Source organism: Arachis ipaensis, chromosome B4 (genome assembly GCF_059453495.1).
Source record: "Arachis ipaensis isolate K30076 ecotype BB chromosome B4, ASM5945349v1, whole genome shotgun sequence".
Classification (NCBI taxonomy): Eukaryota; Viridiplantae; Streptophyta; class Magnoliopsida; order Fabales; family Fabaceae; genus Arachis; species Arachis ipaensis.
This window is the reverse complement of record NC_142439.1, coordinates 30,614,770-30,638,811: the sequence shown is the minus strand read 5'-3', so window position 1 is coordinate 30,638,811 and position 24,042 is coordinate 30,614,770. Positions and strand designations below refer to the sequence as shown.

General features: G+C 39.6%; 1 non-coding gene across 1 annotated transcript; it reads right to left on the bottom strand.

Moving 5' to 3' along the window:
• Positions 1-216: 216 nt before the first annotated feature.
• On the bottom strand, positions 217-324 carry LOC148567069 (small nucleolar RNA R71). The gene has a single exon (XR_015882961.1). It is a non-coding gene; the product is annotated as a small nucleolar RNA R71 (small nucleolar RNA).
• Between the last annotated feature and the right edge of the window lie 23,718 nt (positions 325-24,042).

The window sequence follows — 24,042 nt, the reverse complement described above, 5'->3', positions numbered from 1 at the left end:
GATCCTTTTCAGTTCTTGACTGAATTGTTGCAGATCTGTGATACTGTTAAGACCAATGGGGTTGATCCCGAGGTCTACAAGCTTATGCTTTTCCCGTTTGCTGTAAGAGACAGAGCTAGAGTATGGTTGGACTCTCAACCTAAAGATAGCATGAACTCTTGGGATAAGCTGGTCACGGCTTTCTTAGCCAAGTTCTTTCCTCCTCAAAAGCTTAGTAAGCTTAGAGTGGATGTTCAAACCTTCAGACAGAAAGAAGGAGAATCCCTCTATGAAGCTTGGGAGAGATACAAGGAACTGACCAAAAAGTGTCCTTCTGACATGCTTTTAGAATGGACCATCCTTGATATATTCTATGATGGTCTGTCTGAGTTATCAAAGATGTCATTGGACCATTCTGCAGGTGGATCCATCCACCTAAAGAAAACACCTGCAGAAGCTCAAGAACTCATTGACATGGTTGCAAATAACCAGTTCATGTACACTTCTGAAAGGAATCCTGTGAATAATGGGACGCCTATGAGAAAGGGAGTTCTTGAAATTGACACTCTGAATGCCATATTGGCTCAGAATAAAATATTGACTCAGCAAGTCAATATAATCTCTCAGAGTCTGAATGGATTGAAGGAATCATCCAATAGTACTAAAGAGGCCTCTTCTGAAGAAGAAGCTTATGATCCTGAGAACCCTGCAATAGCAGAGGTGAATTACATGCGTGAACCCTATGGAAACACCAATAATTCCTCATGGAGAAATCATCCAAATTTCTCATGGAAGGATCAACAAAAGCCTCAACAAGGCTTTAATATAATGGTGGAAGAAACAGGTTTAGCAATAGCAAGCCTTTTCCATCATCCACTCAGCAAAAGATAGAGAGTTCTAAGCAGACCCCATCTAGCTTGGCAAACATAGTCTCTGATCTATCTAAGGCCACTCTAAGTTTCATGAATGAAACAAGGTCCTCCATTAGAAATTTGGAAGCACAAGTAGGCCAGCTGAGTAAAAGGATCACTGAAACCCCCTAGTACTCTCCCAAGCAATACAGAAGAAAACCCAAAAGGAGAGTGCAAGGCCATTGAATTGATCATCATGGCCGAACCTACAAGGGAGGGAGAGGACGTGAACCCCAGTGAGGAAGACCTCCTGGGATGTCCAGAGATCAATAAGGAGTTTCTTTCTGAGGAACCAAAGGACTCTGAGGCTCATTTGGAGACCATAGAGATTCCATTAAACCTCCTTATGCCATTCATGAGCTATGATGAATATTCTTCTTCTGAAGAGAATGAAGATGCTACTGAAGAGCAAGTTGCCAAGTACCTTGGTGCAATCATGAAGCTGAATGCCAAATTATTTGGTAATGAGACTTGGGAAGATGAACCTCCCTTGCTCATCAATGAACTGAGTGATCTGGATCAACTGAGATTGCCTCAGAAGAAACAGGATCCTGGAAAATTCTTAATACCTTGTACCATAGGCACCATGACCTTTAAGAAGGCTCTATGTGACCTTGGGTCAGGGATAAACCTCATGCCACTCTCTGTAATGGAGAAACTGGGAATCTTTGAGGTGCAAGCTGCCAGAATCTCATTAGAGATGGCAGACAACTCAAGAAAACAGGCTTATGGACAAGTAGAGGACGTGCTAGTAAAGGTTGAAGGCTTTTACATCCCTGCTGATTTCATAATCCTAGACACTGGGAAGGATGAGGATGAATCCATCATCCTTGGAAGACCCTTCCTAGCCACAGCAAGAGCTGTGATTGATGTGGACAGAGGAGAGTTGGTCCTTCAACTGAATAAGGACAACCTTGTGTTTAAAACTCAAGGATCTCCTTCTGTAACCATAGAGAGGAAGCATGAAAAGCTTCTCTCACTGCAGAGTCAACCAAATCCCCCAAACTCAAACTCTAAGTTTAGTGTTGGGAGGCCACAATCAAACTCTAAGTTTGGTGTTGAACCCCCACATTCAAACTCTAAGTTTGGTGTTGGGAGGTTCCAACCTTGCTCTGAACATCTGTGAGGCTCCATGAGAGCTCACTGTCAAGCTATTGACATTAAAGAAGTACTTGTTGGGAGGCAACCCAATGTTATTTAATCATTTTTATTTATTTTCTATTGTTATTTAATGTTTTCTTTAGGTTGATGATCATGTGGAGTCACAAAAACTACTGAAAAATCGAAAACAGAATGAAAAACAGCATTAAAAATAGCACACCCTGGAGGAAGGGCTTATTGGTGTTTAAACGCCAGTAAGGAGCATCTGGCTGGCGTTTAACGCCAGAACAGAGCATGAAACTGGCGTTAAACGCCAGAAACAAGCAGCAGTCTGGCGTTTAAATGCCAGGATTGCACCCAGAGGAAAGTTGGCGTTAAACGCCAGAAACATGCACCATACTGGCATTCAACGCCAGAAACATGCTATAGACTGGGGTTGAACGCCCAAAACAAGCATGGAAGTGGTGTTTAACGCCAGAAACATGCTGCAGTCTGGCATTAAACGCCAGGATTGCATGTATAGGGCATTTTACACGTCTAAAGGGTACAGGGATAAAAAATCCTTGACACCTCAGGATCTGTGGACCCCACAGGATCCCCTCAGGATCTATAGACCCCACAGGATCCCCACCTAACCCTATTCTCTCCTCTTCACACCTTTTCATAACTCTCTTCCCCAAATGCCCTTCACTAATCACTTCAATCACTCTTTCCCATCACCCCCTCACCACTCACATCCATCCTCTCTTTCCCAAAAACCCCACCTACCTTTAAATTCAAAATAATTTCCCTCCCAAACCCAACCCTAAATGGCCGAACCCTAAACCCCTCCCCTCTCCTATATAAACCCCTCATTCCCTCTTCATTTTCACACAACAAAACCCTCTCTTCTTCCCCTTTGCCGAAAGCATATCTCTCTCCCTCTCCTCTATTTTTCTTCTTCTTCTACTTCTTTCTTTCTTCTTTTGCTCGGGGACGAGCAACCATTTTAAGTTTGGTGTGGTAAAAGCATAGCTTTTTGTTTTTCCATAACCATTCATGGCACCTAAGGCCAGAGAAACCTCTAGAAAGAGGAAAGGGAAGGCAATTGCTTCCACCTCTGAGTCATGGGAGATGGAGAGATTCATCTCTAAGGTCCATCAAGACCATTTCTATGAAGTTGTGGCCAAGAAGAAAGTGATCCCTGATGTTCCTTTCAAACTCAAAAAGAATGAGTATCCGGAGATCCGTCTTGAAATCCAAAGAAGAGGTTGGGAAATTCTCACCAACCCCATTCAACAAGTCAGGATCCTAATGGTTTAAGAGTTCTATGAAAACGCATGGATCACAAGGAACCATGATCAAAGTGTGAACCCAAATCCAAAGCATTGGCTTACTATGGTTCGGGGGAAATACTTAGATTTCAGTCCGGAAAATGTAAGGTTGGCGTTCAACTTGCCAACGATGGAAGAGAACGCACGCCCCTACACAAGAAGGGTCAACTTTGATCAAAGGTTGGACCAAGTCCTTATGGACATATGTGTGGAAGGAGCTCAATGGAAAATTGACTCAAGAGGCAAGCCGGTTCAACCAAGAAGGCTTGACCTCAAACCAGTGGCTAGGGGATGGCTAGAGTTCATTCAATGCTCAATCATTCCTACTAGTAACCGGTCTGAAGTTACTATAGACCGGGCCATTATGATCCATAGTATCATGATTGGAGAGGAGGTGGAAGTTCATGAGATTATACCTCAAGAACTCTATAAGGTGGCTGACAAGTCCTCCACTTAGGCAAGGTTAGCCTTTCCTCACCTCATATGCCACCTCTGCAATTCGGCTGGAATTGACATAGAGGGAGATATCCTCATTGAAGAGGATAAGCCCATCACTAAGAAAAGGATGGAACAAATAAGATATCATGGACCTCAACATGAGCATGAGGAGATTCCTCACCATGAAATCCCTGAGATGCCTCAAGGGATGCACTTTCCTCCACAGAATTATTGGGAACAAATCAACACTTCCCTAAGAGAATTAAGTTCCAACATGGGACAACTAAGGGTGGAGCATCAAGAGCACTCCATCATCCTCCATGAAATTAGAGAAGATCAAAGAGCTATGAGGGAGGAGCAACAAAGACAAGGAAGAGACATAGAGGAGCTCAAAAGCACCATTGGTTCTTCAAGAAGAGGAAGACACCACCCTCACTAAGGTGGACTCATTCCTTAATCTCCTTGTTTATTTATTTTCCTGTTTTTCAATTTTTAAGCTTTATGATTATTTATATTTGTGTCTTATTACATGATTATTAGTGTCTAGGTGTCTATGCCTTAAAGTTATGAATATGAATCCATCACATCTCTTAAATGAAAACTGTTTTAATTACAAAAGAACAAGAAGTACATAGTTTCGAATTCATCCTTGAAACTAGTTTAATTATTTTAATGTGGTGACAATACTTTTTGTTTTCTGAATGAATGTTTGAACAGTGCATATGTCTTTTGAAGTTGATGTTTATGAATGTTAAATATGTTGGCTCTTGAAGAATAAGGAAAAAGGAGACATGTTATTTGATAATCTGAAAAATCATAAAAATGATTCTTGAAGCAAGAAAAAGCAGTGAATACAAAAGCTTGCAGAAAAAAAAGAAAAAAAATAGTGAAAAAAAAGAAAAAAAAAAGAAAAAGAAAAAGAAAGCAGAAAAAGCCAAAAGCTCTTTAAACTAAAAGGCAAGAGCAAAAAGCCAATAGCCCTTAAAACCAAAAGGCAAGGGTAATAAAAAGGATCCAAGGCTTTGAGCATCACTGGATAGGAGGGCCTAAAGGAATAAAATCCTGGCCTAAGCGGCTAAACCAAGCTGTCCTTAACCATGTGCTTGTGGCGTGAAGGTGTCAAGTGAAAACTTGAGACTGAGCGGTTAAAGTCAAGGTCCAAAGCAAAAAAAGAGTGTGCTTAAGAACCCTGGACACCTCTAATTGGGGACTTTAGCAAAGCTGAGTCACAATCTAAAAAGGTTCACCCAATTATGTGTCTGTGGCATTTATGTATCCGGTGGTAATACTGGAAAACAAAGTGCTTAGGGCCACGGCCAAGACTCATAAAGTAGCTGTGTTCAAGAATCAACATACTGAACTAGGAGAATCAATAACACTATCTGAATTCTAAGTTCCTATAGATGCCAATCATTCTGAACCTCAAGGGATAAAGTGAGATGCCAAAACTATTCAAGAGGCAAAAAGCTACTAGTCCCGCTCATTTAATTGGAGCTAAGTTTCATTGACAGTTTGGAATTTATAGTATATTCTCTTTTTTTATCCTATTTGATTTTCAGTTGCTTGGGGACAAGCAACAATTTAAGTTTGGTATTGTGATGAGCGGATAATTTATATGCTTTTTGGCATTATTTTTAGTATGTTTTTAGTATGATTTAATTAATTTTTATTATATTTTTATTATTTTTTAATTAAAAATCACATTTCTGGATTTTACTATGAGTTTGTGTGTTTTTCTGTGATTTCAGGTAATTTCTGGCTGAAATTGAGGGACTTGAGCAAAAATCTGATTCAGGCTGAAAAGGGACTGCTGATGCTGTTGGATTCTGACCTCTCTGCACTCGGAATGGATTTTTTGGAGCTACAGAACTCCAAATGGTGCGCTCTCAATTGCGTTGGAAGGTAAACATCTAGGGCTTTCCAGCAATATATAATAGTTCATATTTTGAATAAGGATAGATGACGTAAACTGGCGTTCAACGCATGTTCCATGCTGCATTCTGGAGTCAAACGCCAGAAACAGGTTACAAAGTGAAGTTCAACGCCAGAAACGGGTTACAAACTAGCGTTCAACTCCAAGAGAAGCCTCTACACGTGTAAAGCTCAATGCTCAGCCCAAGCACACACCAAGTGGGCCCCGGAAGTGGATTTCTGCATCATTTACTCATTTTTGTAAACCCTAGTAACTAGTTTAGTATAAATAGGATTTTTTACTATCTTCGGATCAGATCTTTTATTAGTTTTATGCTATCTTAGACTTTTGTGAGGGCTGGCCGTTCGGCCATGCCTGAACATTTATCACTTGTGTATTTTCAACGGTAGAGTTTCTACACACCATAGATTAAGGTGTGGAGCTCTGCTGTTCCTCAAAGATTAATGCAAAGTACTACTATTTTTCTATTCAATTCAACTTATTCCGCTTCAAAGATATTCATTCGCACTTCAATATGATGGATGTGATGATCGTGACAGTCATCATCATTCTCAACTTATGAACGCGTGCTTGACAACCACTTCCGTTCTACCTTAGATTGAATGGATATCTCTTGGATATCTAATACAGGGGACCGAGTCCGAGTTATTAGTGTCTTCGTGGTATAAGTTAGAACCCATGGATGGCCATTCTTGAGAATCCGGAAAGTCTAAACCTTGTCTGTGGTATTCCGAGTAGGATTCAGGGATTGAATGACTGTGACGAGCTTCAAACTCGCGAGTGCTGGGCATAGTGACAGACGCAAAAGGATCAATGGATCCTATTCCAGTATGATCGAGAACCGAAAGATGATTAGCCATGCAGTGACAGTGAATTGAACCATTTTCGCTGAGAGGACAGGTGGCCATTGACAACGGTGATGCCTAACATACAGCTTGCCATGGAAAGGAGTAGGAAGGATTGGATGAAGACAGCAGGAAAGTAGAGGTTCAGAGGGACGAAAGCATCTCTATACGCTTATCTGAAATTCTCACCAATGAATCATATAAGGTGACCATAGCTTGCTTCAAGCCGACAATCTCCGTGGGATCGACCCTTACTCACGTAAGGTTTATTACTTGGACAACCCAGTGCACTTGCTGGTTAGTTGTACGAAGTTGTGACACAGAATTAAGAACATGAACATGCGTATTGAGTTTTTAGCGTCGTTACCAAGGAAGGAATGATCACGATTTCGCACACTCTGCGAAAAATCTCGACCCGTGCGTACGTGGTGCACGAAATTATGATCTCAATCACGCCAAAAACTTGGTACGCACTATCATAATCTCAATTCTTCTTCACAACTTCGCACAACTAACCAGCAAGTGCACTGGGTCGTCCAAGTAATAAACCTTACGTGAGTAAGGGTCGATCCCACGGAGATTGTCTGCTTGAAGCAAGCTATGGTCATCTTGTAAATCTCAGTCAGCCGAATTCAAATGGTTATGGGATTTGGATAATTAAAATATAAATAAAACATAAAATAAGATAGAGATACTTATGTAATTCATTGGTTAGAATTTCAGATAAGCGTATGAAGATGCTTTGTTCCTTCTGAACTTCTGCTTTCCTACTGTCTTCATTCAATCATTGATACTCCTTTCCATAGCAAGCTGTATGTTGGAGGATCACCGTTGTCAATGCCTACCGTCCTTCCTCTCAGTGAAAATGGTCCAAATACGCTATCACCGCACGGCTAATCATCTGTCGGTTCTCGATCATGTTGGAATAGGATTCATTGATCCTTTTGCATCTGTCACTACGCCCAACACTCGCGAGTTTGAAGCTCGTCATAGTCATCCCATCCCAGATCCTACTCGGAATACCACAGACAAGGTTTAGACTTTCCGGATCTCAGGAATGGTCGCTAATAATTCTAGCTTATACCACGAAGACTTTGATCTGAACCAGGAGCCCAAGAGATAAACGCTCAAGCTATTGCAGATAGAATGGAGGTGGTTGTCAGGCACGTGTTAGTAGGTGAGAATGATGATGAGTGTCACGGATCATCACATTCATCAAGTTGAAGTACGAGTGAATATCTTGGAATAAGAATAAGCTTGAATTGAATAGAAAAACAATAGTACTTTGCATTAAATCATGAGGAACAACAGAGCTCCACACCTTAATCTATGGGGTGTAGAAACCCCACCGTTGAAAATACATAAGAACAAGGTTCAGGTATGGCCGAATGGCCAGCCCCCTAAACGTGTACAATATAAAATTATCAAAAGATTCTTTTTCAGAGATTTTCTAAAAGTAGTTTTTATACAAGACTAGTAACTAGGGTTACAGAAAATAAGTAAATGATGCAGAAATCCACTTCCGAGCCCACTTGGTGTGTGCTTGGGCTGAGCATTGAGCTTTCATATGTTGAGAATCTTTTTGGAGTTAAACGCCAGGTTGTAGCTTGTTTCTGGCGTTTAATTCCAGAATAGGGCAGGAAGTTGGCGTTTGAATGCCACTTTGCGTCATCTAAACTTGGGCAAAGTATGGACTATTATATATTGATGGAAAGCCCTAGATGTCTACTTCCCAACGCAATTGAGAGAGCGCTAATTGGGTTTCTGTAGCTCCAGAAAAACCACTTCGAGTGCAGGGAGGTCAGAATCCAACAGCATCTGCAGTCCTTCTTCAGCTTCTGAATCAGATTTTTGCTCAGGTCCCTCAATTTCAGCCAGAAATTACCTGAAATCATAGAAAAACACACAAACTCATAGTAAAGTCCAGAAATGTGATTTTTATTTAAAAACTAATAAAAATATACTAAAAACTAACTAAATCATACTAAAAACTACTTAAAACCAATGCCAAAAAGTGTATAAATTATCCACTCATCACAACACCAAACTTAAATTGTTGCTTGTCCCCAGGCAACTAAAAATCAAATAGGATAAAAAGAAGAGGATATACTATAAATTCCAAAATATCAATGAAACTTAGCTCCAATTAGATGAGCGGGACTAGTAGCTTTTTGCCTCTGAACAGTTTTGGCATCTCACTTTATCCTTTGAAGTTTAGAATGATTGGCATCTATAGGAACTCAGAATTCATATAGTGTTATTGATTCTCCTAGTTTAGTATGTTGATTCTTGAACACAGCTACTTTATGAGTCTTGGCCGTGGCCTTAAGCACTTTGTTTTCCAGTATTACCACCGGATACATAAATGCCACAGACACATAACTGGGTGAACCTTTTTAGATTGTGACTCAGCTTTGCTAAAGACCCCAATTAGAGGTGTCCAGGGTTCTTAAGCACACTCTTTTTTTGCTTTGGATCACGACTTTAACCGCTCAGTCTCAAGCTTTTGGCTTGACACCTTCACGCCACAAGCACATGGTTGGGGACAGCTTGGTTTATCCGCTTAGGCAGGATTTTATTCCTTTTGGCCCTCCTATCCACTGATGCTCAAAGCCTTGGATCCTTTTTACCCTTGCCTTTTGGTTTAAAGGGTTATTGGCTTTTTCTGCTTGCTTTTCTTTCTCTTTCTCTTTTTTTTTTGCCATTTTTTTCTGCAAGCTTTCTATTCACTGCTTTTTCTTGCTTCAAGAATCAATATTATGATTTTTCAGATTATCAATAACATTTCTCTTTTTCATCATTCTTTCAAGAGCCAACAATTTCAACATTCATAAACTACAAATTCAAAAGACATATGCACTGTTCAAGCATTCATTCAGAAAACAAAAAATATTGCCACCACATCAAAATAATCAAACTAATTTCAAGGATGAATTCAAAATTTATGTACTTCTTGTTCTTTTGTAATTAAAACATTTTTCCTTTAAGAGAGGTGATGGATTCATAGGACATTCATAGCTTTAAGACATAAATATTTAGACACTAGTGATCATGTAGTAAAGACACAAACATAAATAAAACATAAGGCTCAAAAACCGAAAAATAGAAAAATAAGAACAAGGAGATTAAGGAACGGGTCCACCTTAGTGAGGGTGACGTCTTCTTCCTCTTGAAGAACCAATGGTGTTCTTGAGCTCCTCTATGTCTCTTCCTTGTCTTTGTTCCTCCTCCCTCATAGCTCTTTGATCTTCTCTAATCTCATGGAGAATGATGGAGTGTTCTTGGTGCTCCATCCTTAGTTGTCCCATGTTGGAACTTAGTTCTCCAAGGGAGGTGTTGATTTGCTTCCAATAGTTTTGTGGAGGAAAGTGCATCCCTTGAGGCATCTCAGGGATTTCATGATGAGGAATTTCATCATGCTCTTGTTGAGGTCCATGAGTGGGCTCTCTTGTTTGCTCCATCCTTTTCTTAGTGATGGGCTTGTCCTCATCAATGAGGATATCTCCCTCTATGTCAATCCCAGCCGAATTGCAAAGGTGGCAAATGAGGTGAGGAAAGGCTAACCTTGCCAAAGTGGAGGACTTGTCAGCCACCTTGTAGAGTTCTTGAGGTATAATCTCATGAACTTTCACTTCCTCCCCAATCATGATACTATGGATCATGATGGCCTGATCCACAGTTACTTCGAATCGGTTGCTAGTAGGAATGATAGAGCGTTGGATGAACTCCAACCATCCTCTAGCTACAGGCTTAAGGTCTGGTCTTCTCAATTGAACCGGGTTGCCTCTTGAGTCAACTTTCCATTGAGCTCCTTCCACACATATGTCCATGAGGACTTGGTCCAACCTTTGATCAAAGTTGACCCTTCTAGTGTAGGGGCGTGTATTTTCTTGCATCATTGGCAAGTTGAATGCCAACCTTATATTTTCCGGCCTGAAATCTAAGTATTTCCCCCGAACCATTATAAGCCAATTCTTTGGATTCGGGTTCATACTTTGATCATGGTTCCTAGTGATCCATGTGTTTGCATACTTGTTTAATAGGATTTGAGAGTACTTCCCATCCTCTTCTTCTAATCTCTTGTCGGATCTCCGGATATTCGCCCTTTTTGAGCTTAAAAGGGACCTCAGGGATCACCTTTTTCTTGGCCATAACTTCATAGAAGTGGTCTTGATGGATCTTTGAGATGAATCTCTCCATCTTCCATGACTCAGAGGTGAAAGCAATTGCCTTCCCTTTCCTCTTTCTTGAGGTTTCTCTGGCCTTAGGTGCCATTAATGGTTATGAAAAAACAAAAAGCAACGCTTTTACTACACCAAACTTAAAATGTTTGCTCGTCCTCGAGCAAAAGAAGAAGGAAAATAGTAGAAGAAGAAGAAAATGGAGGAGATGGAGGGGAAGAGGGTATTCGGTCAAGGGGGGAGAAGTGTTTGTAATGTGTGAAAATGAGGTAGTGTTGAGGGGTTTATATAAGGGTGGGGGAAGGGTTAGGTTTCGTGTATTAGGGTTGGGTTTGGGAGGGAAATGATTTTTGAATTTGGAGGTAGGTGGGGTTTTTGGGGAAGAGTGGATGGATGTGAGTGGTGAAGAGTATTTGGGAAAGAGGTATGGAGGTGATTGGTGAAGGGTATTTGGGGAAGAGTGTTATGAAAGAGTGTGAAGAGGAGAGAAGAAGAGGTGGAGTAGGTAGGGATCCTGTGGGGTCCACAGATCCTGAGGGGTCAAGGACTTAACATCCCTGCTCCATTTAGGCGTGCAAAACGCCCTTGGTGTGCACTTCTGGCGTTAAACGCTAGGTTGTTGCTTGTTTCTGGCATTTAACGCCACCTTTTCTCCCATTCTTGGCGTTAAACGCCAATTACATGCTCTGTTCTGGCGTTAAACGCCAGTCTGGTGCTTATTTCTGGCGTTTAACGCCAGCTTGATACTTCTTTCTGGCGTTAAACGCCAGTTTGATGCTTCTTACTGGCGTTTAAACGCCAGTAAACTCTTCCTCCAGGGTGAGCTATTTTCAATGATGTTTTTCATTCTGTTTTTTATTTTTCAGGTGTTTTGTGACTTCACATGATCATCAACCTAAAGGAATCATAAAATAACAATAGAAAATAAATAGATATAATTAAATAACATTGGGTTGCCTCCCAACAAGCGCTTATTTAATGTCAATAGCTTGACAGTGAGCTCTCATGGAGCCTCACAGATAATCAGAGCAAGGTTGGGCCTCCCAACATCAAACTTAGAGTTTGGTTGTGGCCTCCCAACACCAAACTTAAAGTTTGAATGTGGGGGTTCTGTTTGACTCTGTATTGAGAGAATCTTTTCATGCTTCCTCTCCATGGTTACAGAAGGAGAACCTTGAGTCTTAAATACAAGGTAGTCTTCATTCAACTGAAGGACCAACAACATCAATCACAGCTTTTTCTATGGCTAGGAAGGGTCTGCCAAGGATGATGGATTCATCCTCATCCTTCCCAGTGTCTAAGATTATGAAATCAGTAGGGATGTAGAGGCCTTCAACTTTCACAAGCACGTCCTCTACTAGCTCATAAGCCTATTTCATTGATTTGTCTGCCATCTCTTGTGAGATTCTTACAGCTTGTACCTCAAAAATTCCCAGTTTCTCCATTACAGAGAGTGGCATGAGGTTTATCCCTGACCCCAGGTCACACAGAGCCTTCTCAAAGGTCATGGTGCCTATAGTACAAGGTATAAAGAATTTTCCAGGATCCGGTTTCTTCTGAGGTAATGTCTGCCTCATTAATGCACTCAGTTCATTGGTGAACAAGGGGGGTTCATCCTCCCAAGTCTCATCACAAAATAACTTGGCATTCAGCTTCATGATTTCTCCTAGATATTTAGCAACTTGCTCTTCAGTGATGTCTTCATCCTCTTCATAGGAAGAATATTCATCAGAGCTCATGAATGGCAGAAGGAAGTTCAATGGAATCTCTATGGTCTCTGTTTAAGCCTCAGATTCCTTTGGTTCCTCAAAGGAAAATTTCTTTCTGTCCAGAGGACGTCCCATGAGGGATTTCTCACTAGGATTCACGTCCTCCTCACTCTCTCCAGGTTCGGCCATATTGATCATGGTTATGGCCTTGCACTCTCGCTTGGGATTTTCTTCTGTATTGCTTGGGAGAGTACTGGGAGGAGTTTCAGTAATCTTCTTACTCAGCTGACCCACCTGTGCCTCCAAATTTCTAAGGGAGGACCTTGTTTTATTCTTGAAACTTATTGTGGTCTTGGATAGATCAGAGACTATGGTTGCCAGGCCAGAATGGCTCTGTTCATAAGTCTCTGTCTATTGCTGAGAAGATGATGGAAAAGGCTTGCTACTGCTAAACCTATTTCTTCCACCATTATTGTTGAAGCCTTGTTGAGGCTTCTGTTGGTCCTTCCATGAGAAATTTGGATGATTTCTCCATGAAGGATTATAGATATTTCCATAGGGTTCTCCCATGTAATTCACCTCTGCTATTGCAGGGTTCTCAGGATCATAAGCTTCTTCTTCAGAAGATGTTTCTTTACTACTGTTGGATGCAGCTTGCAATCCATTCAGACTCTGAGAAATCATATTGACTTGCTGAGTCAATATTTTGTTCTGAGACAATATGGCATTCAGAGTATCAATTTCAAGAACTCCCTTCTTCTGGGGCGTCCCATTGTTCACAGGATTCCTCTCAGAGGTGTACATGAACTGGTTATTTGCAATCATTTCAATGAGTTCCTGAGCTTCTGCAGGGGTTTTCACGTGAAGATATTCTCCTACAGAATGATCCAATGACATTTTTGACAACTCAGACAGACCATCATCGAATATACTTATGATGCTCCATTCTGGAAGCATGTCAGTAGAACACGTTTTGATCCGTTGCTTATATCTTTCCCAAGCTTCATAGAGGGATTCTCCTTCCTTCTGTCTAAAGGTTTGGATTTCCACTCTAAGCTTGCTCATCTTTTGGGGTGGAAAGAATTTGGCCAAAAAAGCACTGACCAACTTATCCCAAGAGTTCAGGCTATCCTTAGGTTGTGAATCCAACCATGTTCTAGCTCTGTCTCTTACAGCAAAAGGGAAAAGCATAAGCCTGTAGACCTCGGGATCAACGCCATTGGTCTTGACAATGTCACAGATTTGCAAGAATTCAGCTAAAAACTGATGAGGATCTTCCATTGGAAGTCCATGAAATTTGCAATTCTGCTGTATTAGAGAAACCAATTGAGGCTTAAGCTCAAAATTGTTTGCTCCGATTGCAGGAAGCGAGATGCTTCTTCCATAGAAGTTAGAAGAGGGTGCAATAAAGTCACCAAGCATCTTCCTTGCATCTCCACCATTGTTATTAGGTTCGGCCATGTCTTCCTCTTTTTCGAAAATTTCTGTCAGGTTCTCTCCAGAGAGTTGTGCTTTAGCTTCCCTTAGCTTCCTCTTCAGAGTCCTTTCAGGTTCAGGATTAGCTTCAACAAGAATATTCTTATCCTTGTTCCTGCTCATATGAAAAAGAAGAGAACAGAAAAGAAAATATGGAATCCTCTATGTCACAGTATAGAGATTCCTTATGTGAGTATAAGAAGAAAAGAATAGAAGAAGGAGAAGAGAAAAACTCGAACACAGAGAAGAAGATGGGGTTCGAATTATGAGAGAAGTGTTAGTAGATAAATAAATAAATAGAAGGAGATGAGAGAGGGGGAGAGAATTCGAATTTAATTTAAAATAAAAGGGAAATTATTTTTATTTTTATTTTAATTTTAAAATGTAGTTAGTATTCGAAAATTAAGGAGGAAAATAAAATTAAATTGAAGTTTAAAACAATTAGTTAATGAAAAGAAATTTTTGAAAAAGAGGTTAGTAATTTTAGAAAATAAGAGAGAGAAACGTAGTTAGGTGGTTTTGAAAAAGATAAGGATTTTAAAAATCAAACAAAAAGTTAAGTGGTTAATTGAAAAAGATTTTGAAAATCAATTTTGAGAAGTTAGAAAAGATTTTAAAATTAAGTTTTGAAAAAGATATGATTGAAATTTATGATTGAAAATTATTTTGGAAAAGATTTGAAAAAAAATTAAAAAAGATTTTATTTTGAAAATTGAAGTTGATTACTTGACTAACAAGAAACTAAAAGATATGATTCTAAAATTTAAAGATTGAACCTTTCTTAATAGGCAAGTAATAAACTTTAAAATTTTTGAATCAATCACATTAATTGTTAGTAAAAAATTTGAAATTATGAAATGAAATTAAGAAAAAAGATTTTGAAAATCATTTTTTTTTAATTTTCGAAAATCATAAAGGAAAATGAAAAAAAGTTTTGATTTTTGAAAAAGTTTTGAAAAGATAGGATTTTAAATTGAAAATTTGACTTGACTCATAAAAAGTAACTAAATTTTTAAAAATTTTTGACTAAGTCAATCCAAATTTTCGAAATTTATGAGAGGAATAAGGGAAAGATATTTTTTTATTTTTGAATTTTTAATGAGGAGAGAGAAAAACAACAAAAATACTCAAAACATGAAAATTATGAATCAAAACACACAATGCATGCAAGAACACTTTGAATGTCAAGATGAACACCAAGAACACTTTGAAGATCATGATGAACATCAAGAACTTATTTTTGATCATTTTTAAGAAAAGAAAAACATGCAAGACACCAAACTTAGAAATTTTCAAACTTTAGACACTAACAAATTGAAAATGCATATGAAAAACAAAAAAAGAAACAAAACATGAAAATGCAAAGATCAAACAAAGAAGATCATCAAGAACAACTTGAAGATCATGAAGAACATCATGCATGAGTTTTCGAAAATTTTAATGAAAATTAAAAATATGCAATGGACACCAAACTTAAAATTTGACACTAGACTCAAACAAGAAACACAGAATTATTTTTGGTTTTATGATTTTATTAAATTTTTTTTTGGATTTTTCGAAAATTAATTGGAAAAAGAAAAATAAGGATTTCAAAATTTCTAATGAGAATTCCAGGAATCATGCAATGTTAGTCTAAAACTCCGGTCCAGGAATTAGACATGGCATACTAGCCAGCCAAGCTTTCAGTGAAAGCTTCGGTCCAAAACACTAGACATGGCCAATGGCCAGCCAAACTCAAACAATCCCCGACAACGGCGCCAAAACCTTGGTACACAAAATTGTGATCTCAATGGCGCCAAAAACTTGGTACGCACTATCATAATCTCAATTCTTCTTCACAACTTCGCACAACTAACCAGCAAGTGCACTAGGTCGTCCAAGTAATAAACCTTACGTGAGTAAGGATCGATCCCACGGAGATTGTCGGCTTGAAGCAAGCTATGGTCATCTTGTAAATCTCAGTCAGGCGAATTCAAATGGTTATGGGATTTTGATAATTAAAATATAAATAAAAGATAAAATAAGATAGATATACTTATGTAATTCATTGGTGAGAATTTCAGATAAGCGTATGAAGATGCTTTGTTCCTTCTGAACTTCTGCTTTCCTATTGTCTTCATTCAATCATTCATACTCCTTTCCATGGCAAGCTATATGTTGGGGATCACCGTTGTCAATGGCTACCATCCTTCCTCTCAGTGAAAATGGTCCAAATGCGCTGTCACCACATGGCTAATCATCTGTCAGTTCTCGATCATGTTGGATTAGGATCCATTGATCCTTTTGCGTCTGTCACTACGCCCAACACTCTCGAGTTTGAAACTCATCACAGTCATCCCATCCCAGATCCTACTCGAAATACCACAGATAAGGTTTAGACTTTTCGGATCTCAGGAATGACCGCCAATAATTCTCGCTTATACCACGAAGACTCTAATCTGAACCAGGAGCCCAAGAGATAAACGCTCAAGCTATTGCAGATAGAATGGAGGTGGTTGTCAGGCACGCGTTCATAGGTGAGAATGATGATGAGTGTCACAGATCATCACATTCATCAAGTTGAAGTACGAGTGAATATCTTGGAATAAGAATAAGCTTGAATTAAATAGAAAAACAATAGTATTTTGCATTAATTCATGAGGAACAGCAGAGCTCCACACCTTAATCTATGGGGTGTAGAAACTCCACCATTGAAAATACATAAGAACAAGGTTCAGGCATGGCCGAACGGCCAGCCCCCTAAACGTGTACAATATAAAATTATCAAAAGATTCTTTTTCAGAGATTTTCTAAAAGTAGTTTTTATACTAGACTAGTAACTAGGGTTACAGAAAATAAGTAAATGATGCAGAAATACACTTCCAGGCCCACTTGGTGTGTGCTTGGGCTGAGCATTAGGCTTTCATGTGTAGAGACTCTTTTTGGAGTTAAACGCCAGGTTGTAGCCTGTTTTTGGCGTTTAACTCTAATTTGCAACCTGTTTCTGGCGTTTAACTCCAGAATAGGACAGGAAGTTGGCGTTTGAACGCCAGTTTGCGTCATCTAAACTTGGACAAAGTATGGACTATTATATATTTCTGGAAAGCCCTGAATGTCTACTTTCTAACGCAATTGAGAGCGCGCCAATTGGGTTTCTGTAGCTTCAGAAAATCCACTTCAAGTGTAGGGAGGTCAGAATCCAACAGCATCTGCAGTCCTTCTTCAGCCTCTGAATCAGATTTTTGCTCAGGTCCCTCAATTTCAGCCAGAAATTACCTGAAATCAAAGAAAAACTCACAAACTCATAGTAAAGTCCAGAAATGTGATTTTTATTTAAAAACTAATAAAAATATACTAAAAACTAACTAAATCATACTAAAAACTACTTAAAAATAATGCCAAAAAGCGTATAAATTATCTGCTCATCAGTACGCACAGGAGGTTGTGCGCACGCACACTAGGCGATGCTTGAATGGACACGCGATGCGGCTTGTGCGCACACGTGGCTCTGATTTGATGGCTGTGCGTATGCATGCAGGTCTGTGCGCACGCACACTAGGCTAAGCTCTTCTCCTTTGATTCTTCATGCCTCCTCCACTTTGAATGCTCTTCTTCCAATTCTCCAAGCCATTCCTGCCTTATACCTCTGAAAGCACTCACAAATAACATCAAGGCATCGAATGGAAGGTAATTGGAGTGAAATTAATCAAATTAGGCACAAAAGAGCATGTTTTCATAATCAAGCACCATTTAGGAGGAAAGTTCAATTGCATGCTATTTAGTGGAATAAGTGCAAGTTTATATAATGAAATCCATTCAATTTCAACCAAAAATCATCACCAAATATAGATTCATCAATTTCCCCTTGAGAAAAGGAGATTGAGAGAACGAATCCACCTTTGATGGTGGCGGCTAGTACTCCTCCTTGAGGACCCAATGTAGTGCTTGATCTCTTCAATGTCACTCCTTTGTCTTTGTTGTTCTTCCTTCATAGCCCTTTGATCTTCCCTTATTTCATTAAGGATGGTGGAATGCTCTTGATGCTCCAACCTCAATTTCTCCATATTAGTGTTTAATTTTCCAAGAGAATTATACAATTAGTCCTAATAGCCTTGAGAAGGGAAATGCATCCCTTGAGGATCTCAGGGATCTCATGTTGAGGCGGGTGCACAGGCTCTTGTGCATGCTCTCTAGTTTGCTCCATCCTCTTCTTAGTGATGGGCTTGTCCTCTTCAATGGAGATATCTCCCTCTATGACAATTCCAGCTGAATTGCATAGATGACAGATGAGGTGTGGAAATGCCAACCTTGCTTTGGTGGAAGGCTTCTCAGGTGTACAATTCTTGAGGGATCACCTCATTGGTACGGTAATTTATAACCCACAAACTTACCGGCAAGTGCAACGGATCGTACCAAGTAATACCTCAGGTGAGTGAGGGTCGATCCCACGAGGATTGATAGACTAAGCAACAATGACTGAGTGATTGGCTTAGTTAGACAAACAGAAAATAGTGTTTTGGTGTTCAAAAGACATTAAACAATATAAAGAATATTAAAAGAGCAAGTAACTAAGTTGGGAGTAAAGTATGGAGAAGGCAGTTAAGGCTTCAGAGTTATCTATTTTCCGGATTAATTTTTCTTATTAATTTATTTTAATCATGCAAGATTTAATTCATGGCAAACTACATGTGACTAGACCTTCCTAGTCTCTCCTAAAATTCATCAACTGCCAATTCCTTGGTCAATTAATTCCAATTAGAGGGTGAAGCTTAAATCTAGTTTATATGCCACAGAAATCCTAATTACCAAAATATAAAAGGATTATATGTCACGTATCCTATCAAATCCAAATAATTAAAATTTAGGAGAATTTATTTTCAAGATGTTGTTCAAGTAAAGAGCTTTTTCAAGTTATACAAGAACTCAATTAGAACATGGGTCATACTTCTGTTCCACCCAAGTTCATAAAATAAAAAATGAAAACAATTCTTGAAATATAAATCAATACATAAATTAAAATGGAAAAACTACCAAAAGTACCCATGAAGTTTACGAACGCTGACAAAAGTATCCATAAACTAAGGAAATTAACGCTGTACCCATAAAAGATGGGTTCCGTATGACAAAAGTATCCAAATCCTAATTTTTTGTTGATTTTTTAATAAAATTCCTAAACCACCCCACCCTAATCCCATTCTACCGTCACTCTCTCTCTCCTCACTTATCCCTCAAAAACCCTCACAGAGTCACAGAAACTCTCCTCCTACCTCCTCATTGCCGTCCGCCACCAACCTACTCCATTACCACCAATCTCTTCCCCTCTCACTTCTTCTCCCTCTCACTATTAAGGTGATTACAACACCTTCATTGCACACCTGTGACCCAACCTGAGGAGAATGTTGTCGTGAAGCGCTTGTTGCAACCGAGAAGAACGTCGTCGTGGCGCATCTGACCCAGCCGAGGAGAACACCGTTGTCGCACACCTGAGAATAGAGAGGGGTTGTGGTACTCTTGCATGCAGAAAGAGGGTTCGGTAAAGAGAAATCAGAGAAGAAAGGGAGGCGGCACTGTGGATGGAGGTTCTGCCATTGACGATGTTACAGTCGGCCGGCGAAGAAAAAGGTATTTCTTTTTTTAAAACATTTTTATTTTATTTTTCTTCTTTTCAGAAATTAATTTAGTTACTACTAAAATGATACTGTTCTATTTTTTTTAATCTGCTTCTATTGTATATGAAGGCTGAGATTGATTTACAGAAGATCCAATTGATGGCTACTTCTACTTCTAATTTTTGCTGAAATAAATTTCAAATTGGATGAAAAGATTTGTTGATTTTTTATGGTTGATGGCTTTTTCTATTTCTAGTTTTGCTAAAGTGAATTGAAATTGGATGAATGGATTTGAAAATTTTTATGTTTTAAGTATTTTTTGGTGTTTGATTAATTTGGTTTGGGTATGGATTATAAACTTATGAGTGAATCGGTTCAGGTCCGATCCTCTACCACCACCACCACTACCATTGATTTCGGTCTGGTTTGTTGTAGGAGTAGTTTTGGATTCCATGACAAGAGTTAGTGCAAATTGAGTTATGAAAGGTTGAAAAAGTGAGTTGAGGTTGTGTGTAGGGTAGTTTAGGAATTTTATTAAAAAATCAACAAAAAATTAAAATTTGGATACTTTTGTCATACGAAACCCATCTTTTATGGGTACAGCGTTAATTTCCTTAGTTTATAGGTACTTTTGTCAGCGTTCGTAAACTTCATGGATACTTTTGGTAGTTTTTCTAATTAAAATAGAAAAGCAATAAAATCAATCAATACAATAGACAGAGCTCCTAACCTTAACAGTGGAGGTTTAGTTGCTCATGGTTCAAAGAGAAAATAAGGATTCTGATAAAATGTATTTTGGTAGTCTGGAATGGAATTCCTCCAGGTGAATAATTCCAATCCCCTTTATATCTAATCCTAATAAATTTTAAAATCTATCTTCTAAAACTAAAATAATATCTTTTCCTATTTTGAATTAAAAATAAAGTTTAAATCTGAATTAATTAAAGCAATCAGCATGTCTTCAATTGATGGATGGGGACTACTTGTTTCGTAGGGTCCACACTTAACTTTGAGTGGGAATAACCATTCTTGTGTGAATCTCCCTTGAGTCTCTGCTATCCCCTGGCTCTAGTCTGTGTTTTTGGGCCGAAAACTGGGTCAAAACTTGGCCTGAAATCGCCCCCAGCGTTTTCTGCAAATTCTGCATGTCGCGCATGTCACGCGTACGCGTCAGTCACGCGTACGCATCGATGATCTTCTTCGCGTGTCACGCGTACGCGTCAGGTACGCGCACGCGTCACCATGGACAGCTCCGAATCACACGTACGCGTCAGGCAAGCGCACGCATCGCTCCTCGCTGGTCAGCTCCTTGGTTTCTTCTCTTTCTCTGCAGAAACTCCATCAAATCCATCCGAATACTACCTAAAATAAACAGAATTGCACAAGACTCAAAGTAGCATCTATAGTGGCTAAAAGATAATTAATTCTCAGTTAAACTCAATGATTTAAATGCAAATTCACTAGAAAAGATAGGGAAGATGGTCACGCATCACAACACCAAACTTGAATTATTGCTTGTCCTCAAGCAACCAAACTAATATAAGCTTAGAATGTGAATTTGCATGAGAATGAGAGTTTGATTAAGCTCATGTCTCTTCTTATAGTGGGTTTACAACTGCAAGCCTGAATAGTTTTGGCATCTCACTCTCCTTTGAATCAGAAGAATGTCACTGTCATTCAGAATTAGAATCTGGATAATATTATGAACTCTCTGATCTTTTGTAACTCAATTTAACCCTTGAACACAGCAATTTTTCTTTTCTTTGGTGCTTTTCATCTTGAGCCTAGCCGTGACTTTAAATGTTTTGTCTCAAGTTTTACTTGACACAGAAACACCACAAGCACGTAACTGGGGAACTCTTTTGAAGTTTTGATTTTTTTCAGCTACTCCCAGACAGTGGTGCTCAAAGCCTTTGGCATACTCTGCTAATTGCAATTGATCTCGACTCTAAATGTTTTGTCTCAAGGATTACTTGACACAAGAACACCACAAGCATGTGACTAGGGAAACAACTCTTTGAGCTTTTAATCATGTCTAACCTCCCTAGTCATTGATGCTCAGAGCCTTGGACCTTGCTTTTATATCCCCCTTTTTTTTCAATGCTATTTCTTTTGCTTCAAGGATTAAACTTTTGTTTATTTCAGAGAAGTCATAATAATTCTCTAAATTCCTGTTCCTTGTACATCAACATTCTTTGATTCAAATTTAAATGTGTAATGTTCATGTCATGCATTCAGAGTCACAGAAAATACCATCACATTTAAATGAATAAGACTATTCTTCAATATAAACTCAATTTCTCGTGCAATATATCACTTCTTTTTCTTTTTCTTTTTAGATTCAAGTTCAGTGAGTGATACATGAGACAAATAACAGAATGAAACTAATTCTAAGAACTGAAAGTACTAAAGACCATGCAGGCAATCAAAGCAACAGAAAACAGAAAATAACACAAATAAGAACGGAAGAGAAATAGAATGAAAGGAACTCAACCACCTCAGTTATACTAGTGGCCATCTCATTCCTCCATGAAGAACATTCATCTCCCTCTGGTGCTATTAAAATAAGCAGAAAAGCCATAAGCGTAGCGACAACACCAAACTTAAAGGTTTTCTTGTTCTCAAGCAAATAAGAACTGAAAACAAAAACAAATAGTAAGATGAAAGACGAATAAAAGGATAAAAGAACAAGAGAGGATTAGGATTGGGTGTGGATGATTTGAAATTAGGCGCTGAGGGGTTTAATTTAGGCGTCACATGCGACGCGTACGCGTAAGGGACAGGTACCCGTACATCGCACTAATTTCAAGCGATGCGTACGCGTCTAGGATGCGTACGCGTGGATTTGGTTTGTGCAAATCGCGTGAAGGCAGCCGCGCGCACGCACAACTCTCTGTACGCGTGGCCTGGTGACCAAAATTTTCATATGACGCGTGCGCAGCATGCACGCGCACGCGTGGATGGCCATTTGGGGAAAGGACGCGCAAGCGTCAGGGACGCGTATGCGTGATCAGGTTTGTGCCTCTAGCACAATTCTAGCCCCAAGCCAGCACAACTCTCTGCCCAAACACTCATTGACGCCGATTTGCAGGGTCACGCGTACGCGTTAGGAATGCGCACATGTGGGTGGCCATTGGCGCAAACGACGCACACGCGTGAGGTACGCGTACGCGTGATGCAGCTTATGCGCCCAGTACAGTTCTAGCCCCACTCCTGCTCAACTCTCTGTCAAATTTTATTTTTCACGCACACACATATGACGCGGACGTGTCAGCGACGCTTGCGCGTCGTGTGCTCTTTTTTTTGTGTCGCCTAAAGTGTTTGGTTCCTGTTATAAAATGGCTGCATGATCAGAAAAATAGTGAAAACTCAATAAAAATCAAACAAGTAAGAAAACTACTACTATGAAAAATAATTAAGGATACGAAATTATCAGGTTGCCTCCTGACAAGCGCTTCTTTAACGTCACTAGCTTGACGGTCAGTTTTGCTAATTCAGCAGATGAGCGGACCTCTGGCGATCGATCTCGCCTCCAAGATAGTGCTTCAACCTCTGGCCATTAACTATAAATTTCCTGTCAGAATTCTCTTCTTGTATTTCCACATAACCATATGGTAAAGCTCTGGTAACCACAAACGGTCCTGACCACCGGGATTTCAGCTTCCCGGGAAAGAGTTTGAGCCTTGAATACAGAAGTACTCTCTGTCCTGGATCAAACACTCTGATGGCAATCTTCTTGTCATGCAATAACTTGGTTCTCTCCTTATAGAGCTTGGCATTCTCATAGGCTGAATATCTGAATTCATCAAGCTCATTCAATTGAAGCATTCACTTGATTCCTGCAGCTTCTAAATCAAGATTCAGATACCTGATTGCCCAGTAAGCTTTATGCTCCAACTCAACTGGCAAGTGACAGGCTTTGCCATAGACTAGCTGATAAGGGGACATGCCAATAGGAGTCTTATAAGCTGTCCGGTATGCCCAGAGAGCATCATCAAGCTTCCTAGACCAGTCCTTTCTTGAAACACTGACGGTCTTCTCTAAAATCCTCTTAAGTTCCCTGTTGGAAACTTCAACCTGTCCACTTGTCTGAGGGTGATAGGGGGTTGTCACTTTATGATTGACTTCATATCTCTGCAGAAGAGAGTCCAGCTGTCTGTTGCAAAAGTGGCTTCCACCATCACTAATGAGTGTCCTTGGGACACCAAACCGGCTAGAGATATATCTCTGAAGAAAATTCATTACCACCTTGGCATCATTGGGGGGCAGAGCCACAGCTTCCACCCACTTGGACACATAATAAACTGCCACTAGAATATAGTTGTTTGAATGTGAGGGTGGGAAAGGTCCCATGAAATCAATACCACATACATCAAACAACTCAACCTCAAGAATCCCCTGATGTGGTATTTCATGGTTGGCAGGGAGATTTGTGGCCTTTTCACATCTGTCATAGTGCTTCACAAATGCTCTTGAATCTCTGAAGAGAGTCGGCCAATAAAACCCGCTCTGAAGGACCTTTGTAGCTGTCCTTTCACCACCAAAGTGGTCTCCATACTCAGAACCAT